The sequence below is a fragment of the Mirounga leonina genome, unplaced genomic scaffold (assembly GCF_011800145.1).
Source record: "Mirounga leonina isolate KUSES-001 unplaced genomic scaffold, KU_Mleo_1.0 Mir_128, whole genome shotgun sequence".
In the NCBI taxonomy this organism is placed as follows: domain Eukaryota; kingdom Metazoa; phylum Chordata; class Mammalia; order Carnivora; family Phocidae; genus Mirounga; species Mirounga leonina.
In genome coordinates, this window is record NW_023270320.1 from 8,967,955 (window position 1) to 8,978,618 (window position 10,664).

General features: G+C 39.6%; 1 protein-coding gene across 1 annotated transcript in view; it reads right to left on the reverse strand.

Moving 5' to 3' along the window:
• Window positions 1–10,664, reverse strand: part of UNC5D (unc-5 netrin receptor D) — a 559,949-nt gene that overhangs the window by 459,163 nt on the left and 90,122 nt on the right. The gene's annotated exons all lie outside the window — the stretch shown is intronic.

Genomic DNA, 10,664 nt, shown 5'->3' on the forward strand with positions numbered 1-10,664 from the left:
CTAGTTCCTAATCAGAGGTTACTCTTAGTTCTGTTTATGTGAGACCTTCATTAGTCTTACATAAATTTCCCTGGTCTTCCATTGTGTGACTTCCTTGGGTATACAGTATAAATGTAAATTGAATTCTAGAGCATTCTACAGAGTCAAAATCATCATACAAAAATCACAAATTAGGATGACAGTAATAATATGTAAGGAGCACTGATCTTGAGGCCAGGTCACTTTCTCTCATTGCTACCTGTGACCACATCAAGGCTCATAGAGTGGACTTAGCAAAGAGGGATGTGTTGGGAGTTTGAGCAATGCATGATGGCACTCAAATATCCTCCAACCAAATCCTAAAGAAATCACATCACAGGTTTCAGAGAATGAGCTCTAAGTATATTGGGCAGGGGGTAATGACACCAATTCTGATGATTCTAGCAAAAGTTTTGCATCAGTATTCTTAAGAGAATTCTCACTTCATCCCAGAGAATGCATATCAGCTGCAATTAAAGTGACCAAATAAATATATTTAGATTAAACTGAGTATAGACTAAAGACTGGTCACTGCCATATTTCCATTACACAATATGTAGCAATGGGTTACAAAGCCTGGAAAGACAGTGACTAAAATATACACCCTACAAAACCTACCATACCCTACCAAACCTACCATATTAGACGATTAGACGATTAGATGATTAGCTCATGAACCACCACAACTGCTGCTCATGCAATCAGCCTCTGTTTGAGGCTCTTCACGACAAAGAACCTATTTCTGGTCCAAATGAGTCAATTATTTTAACTTGGCAATTGGTGTGATCTGTTGACCACACTCACATTACAAGCCTCCAAAGCCATTTTTCAAAACACTAAGTTATTCTTCGCTATCCTTTTAATGGTGGCAAGCATCCCTCTCTCATATTTGCTTAATTTTAGTTCCACTTCTGCCAAGCTTCGATTAACCCAGGGAATCGTAGTTATTGTGCTCTAATGTATAAATTGTCTCGTCTACCTTGATGTATTGTGTTACTCCGATGAGATCCAGGGTGGTTTTACAGAAACAAACACAAACAGAAAGAGAATATCATTGCTGTGGATGCCAACATCTAACACATAGAATCATTAGGGGAACAAAAATTAAAAAGATGTGCAGATGAAGGAATAGTGAAGGCTTACTGACTCCTCGGAATAGTCACACTTGTTGCAATTCTAATAAAGAGATTAACGTTTAGGATGGTGACACTCCACTATCTACAGTCAAATGAGCAACTGATCCCATTGTACGCTCAATACAAAATATTCATCTCATCTTTTATTGTATCAAATACTTTATTTAAGCTTAAAAGTTCTTGGTTCTATGAAGATACAATACAATATTTATACATATGTACCAATATCTATATTTTATATATAGTTTATATACATATATATGTGTGTGTGTGTGTATATCTGCTCCAACTACATAATGCATACATTGTCCAACCATATATTGAAAAAAAGCAGCAAAATCGCACATATGTTTAAAGATGAAGGGCGCCTGGGTGGCTCAGTTGGTTAAGCGACTTAGTTGGTTAAGCCTTTGGCTCAGGTCATGATCCCGGAGTCCCGGGATCGAGCCCCACATCGGGCTCCCTGCTCAGCAGGGAGTCTGCTCCTCCCTCTGACCCTACCCCTCTTGTGCTCTCTCTCTCACTCTCTCTCTCTCTCAAATAAATAAAAAATAAAAATAAAAAAATAATAATAATTAAAGATGAAAATACACTTTGAATTCCATGTCACCTTCAAATCTCTGCAGACCTCATCAGTTTTCATTACTTTCTATATAAATATATATTTAATTAGTCATTATCACTAGAAGTCTCTGATCGGATTTGCAATTCCACACAAAGACAATGACTGTTTCCACACGGTTCCTCTGTCAGTTCCTACTTGTCTAAATAATGATGATATCATGCTAGCCACTGACAGTTTCTGTCTACTTTATACCAAGCTACCGTCCATTTCCTTTTTTCCCCTGGAGAATATACAAAACAGAAAGGGAGCATCAGGTAGAGCAAAGTGTTTTTGAACTTACAGAGTATTTTTTCTCTTTTAAGAATTTCAACAGGAAAAGAATGACTCGAAACTCCTCCACAGAAACTATGTATCATGACCCAAAAGGTCAGGGTAGACTCAGAGAGAGACCGTAAAGACCACCAGGAATTAAATGTGCAAATCTTCTTTCTCTTTCAACTCGTGGGGGATATGCCTCACAAAGAGATGACTCTGCTTTTTAACTTATTTTTGTTTTCTGTCAGGTCTGTATTAAAATCATAAAATCCTTGTTCCTTCCTTTGGACATTATCCATTTTATTAGGCACTTCCATGCATGAGTTTTTATTCAGTGTCTGAGGTAAAAAAAAATCTAATGTGTTTCATATCCTCTAAATTTTTGTGAGCACCTAGAACATTTAAAATAAAAGTTTATAGCAAAGTTCCAGAGATACAAAGTTGGCATATTGTGTTTCTGAGCATAGAGCTACGTTTACTGGATACAATCAAATATAATTAGATTACAAGAATTCTTTCCGGCTCCAGCAAGGAGAAAAATATGCATTTTGAGGTAAATGCCTGTGATTTAGCAAATTCATAAGTTAATATATAGATTAAACTCTGCCATATTTGAAACATTAAATGTAATTGAGTTACACTGTGTAACCCTTTTGGCATTTACTACTGCAAACACTTTACTCAATAGGCTAGAGACATATGTACATTACCATTATGTTATTTCTATACACGCACACAAACCCGCTCACATAAGTCTTAATATTTATCTAGAATACTAAATACTAACATGACATCATCTCACATTTTGAAACGAGCTTCTTACATAAATTTTGTAACGATTAACAATACCATGTCCTGGTCAAAATGACAAACACCTCCAACCCCCAAGTAACATTTCTAAGTTTTGGATTTTTTTAAAGATTTTATTTATTTATTTATTCGACAGAGAGAGACACAGCGAGAGAGGGAACACAGGCAGGGGGAGTGGGAGAGGGAGAAGCAGGCTTCCCGCGGAGCAGGGAGCCCGATTTGGGGCTCGATCCCAGGACTCTGGGATCACAACCTGAGCCGAAGGCAGACGCTTAATGACTGAGCCACCAAGGTGCCCAACATTTCTAAGTTTTTAAAAGATAAAACATAAACGGTTTGAAGCATCAGAGTACCAGATAACCATTCAGAAAAGCAAAAGATTCCGTGTAGTAAACCTCTTTATGAGAGTATAGTAGTTGGAGATGAAATTGTACATGGGGAAGGGTAGATTGCTTTGATTTAGAAAATTGTTGCCATTAAACAGTTTACAAAGAGCCTACTGTTTCTGCATCATTATCCCCAATGTGTCAAAGTCAGCATTTTCACAATATTTAAAGCACTCCCAACTTCCTCATAAATATCATTTATGTTCCTGCACAGCTATTCAGCATATCAAGGAATACCATTTACAGTCTTCTCAAGTTACACTGTATGATTATCTGAGCCAATGCCTGTGAACCCAAAATAAAGACAGAAATGAAGGCAAAATTCTCTCCAAGCAGAATCATGGAGATCATGTATTTTTGCTGCCATGTTGACCCAAGACTCAAGGCCATCGTGTGCTTTGCATTTGGAGAGTAGCCCAGGTCATCTGGCCTTAAGCCTGCAACAGAATCTCGCTACTAGGCAACTCAATTGTGGGGGAACAGGTGGCCTGTGTACTGGCATTGCCATTTATCTTTATTTATTTGCTTTGTACTGGACGAGGTCTTTGTTGCATCAACCTTAAAAATAAAATACACAGTTATTTTATAAGCAAAAAGAGTTTATCCTGGAATAGCAGAGGAATTGCAATTAGGGACATGCAAGCTATTGTGAACCATAGGCATGTCCAAAGAGACAGAGGAAGGGTCAGCGGAAATCAAGGAAGGTTGTTTTAAATAAAATTCACTGTATAAGAACAAGAGTTTGAGGTTGTGGCAGTTTCTCATTGGCTACAAGTGGTGAGTAGTGTTTTGTTGGTGAGGCGAGGAAGGATCTTCCTTCTTTTTCTTAAAAGCAGGAATGGAATGTCCTCCCTTGTCAAGATAATTCTTTTTTTAGCAGATTCCACGTGCAGCATGGGGCCAGACTCTCATGACCCTGAGATCATGACCTGAGCCAAAATCAAGAGTCAGATGCTTAACTGACTGAGCCACCCACATGCCCCTCGTCAAGCTAATTCTTACCTTCTTTCTGCTGGTTATACAGGCTGCAATGAATGAGTGGCACGTGCATGAGAGCGCCCCCTTCAGGGCTTCCCGACTCCATTTTAAATGAGGTTTCCTTTATTTTTACACTTGCTGAAGAGAAAAATAGAACCAGAGTCAGAACTACCTTTTCCTACCTCTCTACCTCTTGAGACCCCAACAGAGCCATTCCAAGGCACTGCCTCCATGAGATGCAACTGCTTCAGCAGACAATGGTCACCACCTTCTCTAAAATCCTCTAGCACTTGTCAGTAACACCAATTTGGATATGCAATCTAATATAACCTTCGGATGAATCCTTCATGACAGTCCTGTGTAAGTGAATAACTGTAAGCCGTGAAAATGATAAAAAGTAGTCTTTAAGGGGAATTTGCAAACAAATTCATTTATGTTCGAAATAGCAACGCTACAGAATCGTAAGTGCCACCCGACATCTGAGGCTCTGAAAAACAGTGGCCACCACATACGACGAGGTACCTCGGTGCTGTGATTGGAAGAACTGAAGCCTGTAGCAGCCACAAGGTAAAAGGGAACCAGTCAACAAAGAAGATCTTTAATTTGTTTATTAAAAGTATAACTCTTCGGGGTGCCTGGGTGGCTCAGTCGTTAAGCGTCTGCCTTCGGCTCAGGTCATGATCCCAGGGTCTTGGGATCGAGCCTCATGATGGGCTCTGTGCTGAGCTGGAAGCTGGCTTCCCTTCCCCCTCTCCCTCTTCCCCCACCCCACCCCCTGCTCGCATGCACTCTCTCTCTCTTCATAGTCTTTAAAAATAATTTAAAAAAATAAACAGAAAATGCCCAAACTGGGAAATATTTCCCAGATAAAGAGATAACTTCTTTTATCTATTAAGCACTCCAACACAAAACATCGAGACTAAAAACACCCCCCTGAAAAAGTAAGCTACAGATAGAAAAGCAATTTGCCCCAAAGAAAAGAGAGTTTTCTCACGTACAAAGAGTATCAATATTGAGAGTGGTCAAAAAAAAAAAAAAAAAAGATGTTTTACAAGACATTATTTATTGATTTATTTGTTATTTGCCTATCAGATTGACAAAGACTAAGATAGAATGATGACCTCTTGGGTTTTTGAGGTCCTGGCAAAATCACCGTAGCCATGTACTGCTGGAAGATAAGTTGGCAACATAGATCCGAATATTTAAAAATAGCGATCTCCAACCTAGTAATTCCACTTCTGCAAATGATCCTAAGGAAATTACCAAGTCAGTACATAAATACATACACTGCATAACTATGATAGGAGAAAAAAATGGAAATATCATACATGCCCAGTAGGAAACTGGGAAAATAAATTATAGTCTTTCATTGAATCTATGATATAGTCTTTGATTGAATCTATGAAATCCAATAGTAGTGATGACCGTGCATACATAATTATTAAAAAGTATTCCAAAAAAAGGAAAGTATCCATGCATCGCTAAGTGAAAAAAAAAAAAAACTGTCACAGAAAAATAAGGCATGCTATAAATATCTGTGTAATAGAACATATTTTATTAATCAGTTAATGTCTTCAGATCACCCCAACCCCACCCAACCTGCTAAGGGAGACTGGGGATCTGCTTCTGCATTTACTTTCTTCCAAGCTTTCTAACAGAGGACCCAGCTAGTCAGACATCTTCTTTCGGACTTCTTTTCCTTTTCATGGGCAGAGGGAAATGGGGAGAGAGAATCCCAGAGTACCCGCTGAGCAGGGAGCCTGATGTTGGGCTCCATCCCATGACCCTCAGATCACGACTTGAGTCGAAACCAAGAGTCGATGCTCAACTGACTGAGCCACCCAGGTCCCCCTTCTTTCAGACTTCTAATATCATGTAAACTTAGGAACAAAAAGGATGGGAATAGAGAATAATTGATACCAATCTAATTCTGGGTAGATTTTTGTGTGCATGTATGAGTTTTAGAAGAAGTTGTACTACTAAAAAGAAAAAAGTACAGGAGCTGCTCTAGGATTTGACAGGTGCGGACAGAATAAAAGGGTATGTTAGAAGTGAATTACCATGTTTCACATACTTATTAACCTTTAAATAGTCCAAGAAAAACAATTAAAGAATTTGTGCTACTTTAAATGCTTCTCCGTTGATGGATGTCTCCTTTTGAACACAACACAGCTCTGAGACTAGACTCTGGGGGTCATGGTTAGGGGCATGAGACAGTACGTGATTTGACCCCCACATTCACCTCTAGATGCTGTGTGACTTAAACTTTTAACTTTTGGTACACGAAATTTTTAGTTCTTCTATAAAGAACATTCATTGCTAATAAAATAAGTATACCTCACAAAGAGTTATTGAAAAGCTGAGTTGCTCTATAAATGTTTCTTAGGTGCTCATTCTACTTTCTCGGCATTAAGTTTTTACTCCCCACGCCCAAAGCAACCTCTGAGACAGGGATGTAAGTGGAAGTTGGTTTCTTTGGGATGTACCGCTAGGAAGCACTGGCACGTACGTGGAAAATAGCGATGCCTGGAGGTATAGTGATCGAAAGGAAGCAGGGAAGGGAAGGAGGCCAATATGGGATATAGATCGAGCAGGTTGCTCTGCACCATGGGGCCCAATTCTGCTGGGAAGCTCTAAGATATGGATGCTGTTAGATGCTTTCAGAGCTGTGCCCGCCTCGAGGTATTTATCCACCAATTCTCTTGCATTTCCATCTCCAACAAACCCACCCTCAGGTCCATCATGGTCAGCCTGAGAAAGCCCAAAGGAGCAGGATCCGAGGAGTGGCCCCACTCGTTCTGAGTAAGGAAGCATCAGCTACCTAGTGACAATGCCATAAATTATTCTGGAAGTTCCTTCCTTTCCTACACCCTCCCCATGGTAGTACTCAGTCTAAATAATAAGTGTTACAGGGGCACCTGGGTGGCTCAGTCAGTTAAGTGTCCAACCCCTGGTTTTGGCTCAGGTCATGATCTCAGAGTCCTGAGATCAAGCCCCGCATCAGGCTCCCTGCTCAGTGGGGAGTCTGCTTCTCCCTCTCCCTCTGCCCCTCCCACCCCCTGCCCCCTCCCCCTGCTCATGCTCTCTCTCACTCTCTCAAATAAATAAATAAAATCTTAAAAAAAAGAAGTATTATAAGGTAACACTAATCTCCCCCAATACATCTGGGTCCTATATCTAATGTCCTTAGAATGCAAGCCCTTGGAGAGCAACCTGCCCCAAGAACATCATCCACTGTTCTTGATCTTCATCTGTGTTCTCACCCAAGATATTTGGTTCTTGGCTGATGAACTTAGTAAACAACAAACAAAAAAAGAACACATTTGATGTGAATACAAATATATGGTACAATTTAAAGTGTGATTCCATTCTCATCTAATTATAGAAACCAGAGGCAGGAAAGAAAAAGAAGAGGAAGTTGATACACTGGACTAGAAACAAATTTGTTTTGTTTTGTTTTTTAAACATTTATTTCTTTTTAGAGAGAGAGAGAGAGAGAGAGAAGAGAGAGCACCAAGCACAAGTAGGGGTAGGGTCAGAGGGAGAGAATCCTTCAAACAGACTCCCTGCTAAGCAAGCAGCCCACCGTGGGGCTCGATCCCACAACCCTGAGATCATGACCCGAGCTAAAACCAAGAGTCGGACACTTAACTGACTGAGCCACCCAGGCGCCCTGAAACAAGTGTTTTTTTTTGAGTCCTCATTAGACACAATCTGTGCCTCAACACGCTATGACAAAGATTCTCCTCTCCGAGTGTCCCCAGAGCAGCAGTGTCAGCTCCCTTGGGAGCTTTATGGAACCACAAATCCCTAGCCCTCAGCCCAGATCCACTAAACTTGCCCAGATCCACTAAACTGCAACAATATCCCTTCTGCATTTGGATAGAAGAAGAGATACAAAGGAAATCTGGCAAATAGTAACAACTGTGGACTACAAACGCAGAGTGCATGACACACAGTCTTCCCAGAGATCGTGTTATAATAGGTTTGTATTCAGGAATCTGTGTTTTTACCAAGTATCATAAGGTTTCCTTAGAATGACGGCTTACATCGCTTTAAAAGAACATGGTTAAAAAAAACTGCTGTATCCTGAGATTAAGAGTTCCTCATATCAGTGAGGTCATATAATACATGTCTTTCTCTGACTGGCTTATTTTGCTCAGCATAATACCCTCCAGTTCCATCCATGTCGTTGCAAATGGCAAGGTGGGAGGTGGGAGGGATGGGGTGGCTGGGTGATAGACATTGGGGAGGGTATGTGCTATGGTGAGTGCTGTGAATTGTGTAAGACTGTTGAATCACAGACCTGTACCTCTGAAACAAATAATACATTATATGTTAAAAAAAAAGAAGAAGAAGAAGAAGATAGCAGGAAGGGAAAAATGAAGGGGGGGGAAAATCGGAGGAGACAAACCATGAGAGACTATGGACTCTGAGAAACAAACTGAGGGTTCTGAGGGGGGATGGGTTAGCCTGGTGATGGGTATTAAAGAGGGCACGTTCTGCATGGAGCACTGGGTGTTAACACACAAACAATGAATCACGGAACACTACAACAAAAACTAATGATGTAATATATGGTGATAAACATAATAAAAAAAAGAAAGAAAAAAAAACTTCTGTAGACAAATTCCATATTTCTTAGTATATGATGGATTTGGCAGAACAGTCATCTACCCCGAAGATACAAGCAATTTATATTTGACACACCAAATCTGTGGATGGTATTATGGTGTGTTTCTCTGGCCCATGCTCCCATATCTGCATGCAGTGGTTACCAACAACTTTCCTGATGGTTCCTATTTTCCTGCACCTATCACAGAAGACCATAATCAATGTGTTTTGAATCAGAAGGACACATAGCAAAACTCGCCATGTGGTCACTCATTAGAAGATCAAGTCAGTCCCACACAATAAATAAGAACGAGTATCAATGGGTACAAGAACATCCTTCCTTCTTTCTGTCTGTCCACGAGACACAATCTGACCTACTTGGGATTCTCAGGTCACAGGGTGGATAAACACCCTGAGGCAGGGACAGCTCTGAAAGCATCTAACAGCATCTCTCAGACCTTCCCAGCAGGATTGGGCCCCATGGTGCAGAGCAACCTGCTCAGATCTATATCCTATATTGGCCTCCTTCCCTTCCCTGCTTCCTTTCGATCACTATACCTCCAGGCATCGCTATTACCCATTTACGTGTCAGTGCTTCCTAGCAATATATTCCAAAGAAACCAACCTTCACTTACATATTATAGACAAGATTCCTATCTGTGAGCTCCACTGAGCCCTAAAAATTCCATGAAGGGCTTTGTTTAGACCACAAATCACCTTGGGAGAAATCACTTCAATAACTGCAACAGTGGTGAGTTAAATTTTTCAGGATGTTACAAGGTTGACAGCCAAGAGTCTTGAGGATGGGGGTGGGAGACAAAACCTATATTCTACAGTATTGATACCATGAGGCATGCCATTTAGACTACTATAGGCTACTATAAAATTACAATGCTCGACATTTTGCCCTATTCTAAATACAAATAAATGAAAAAAAAAAACCCACATGCTACTGCATGAGCCATTTATACAACATCTTTTTAAATATGTTTGTCTCATAAAGCTGAATTAACTATGATTTTCTCATTTTAAAAATGTTAGCTGGTGGCTGCACATTTCACTCTTAATTCCATTTATATGAAATATTTGTCACATCACTGGCCACTTGTTAAGAATATGTTTTGTTATTAGTTATTTCTCCTATCAAAAATGTGTCTGTTCTGCCTAATTTATATGATTATTAAGCATCTTGACCTTCTTCTGAGTACTTGTACAAAGGTTATATCAAGATGACAAGCCAAAAGATTTTAAAATGGTGAAAAAGAAGAGGAAGAAGTGCAATGCTGTTAGCATATCCAAGGATCAGTTCAGTCAACTTCATTCAAATCTGTCCCTTCTAAAAACAAAAGCTTCTCCCTGACACTCCTGCCCCAATTTGGTTATGGTTTTGTCTGCTTACTACCTTTCTACCTGGAAGACTATCTGAGCAATAAGTCAAGTCAGAATTAAAATCCATGTAACGCTGAACTCTACTCAAAGAGAACTGTTGTTTAACTAATCCCTACTTTTTTTCCACCTTAGATATATATCAAAAATGGATGCCAAATGTCTTATATTTCACACATTTAGTTTTGAGTACTTATAAAAATCATTTCTAGATTATAATGGAAAAATTCTGAACTATTTCAATATAGTTTATACGGTAGAAAATTCTAGGGATTTTACTCTGAGTGTTATAGCTCCCCAAAATTGGTATCTTGGTGATTTTGTTGTGTTAACACAGAATATCGTAAGTGAATAATTATCACAGAGAACTACTGTTACCATAGTCATAGGTCAGGGTATGTTCCTAAGTTCTGAAATCAACCATTTTTATTTTATTTTTTTTAAGATTTTATTTAT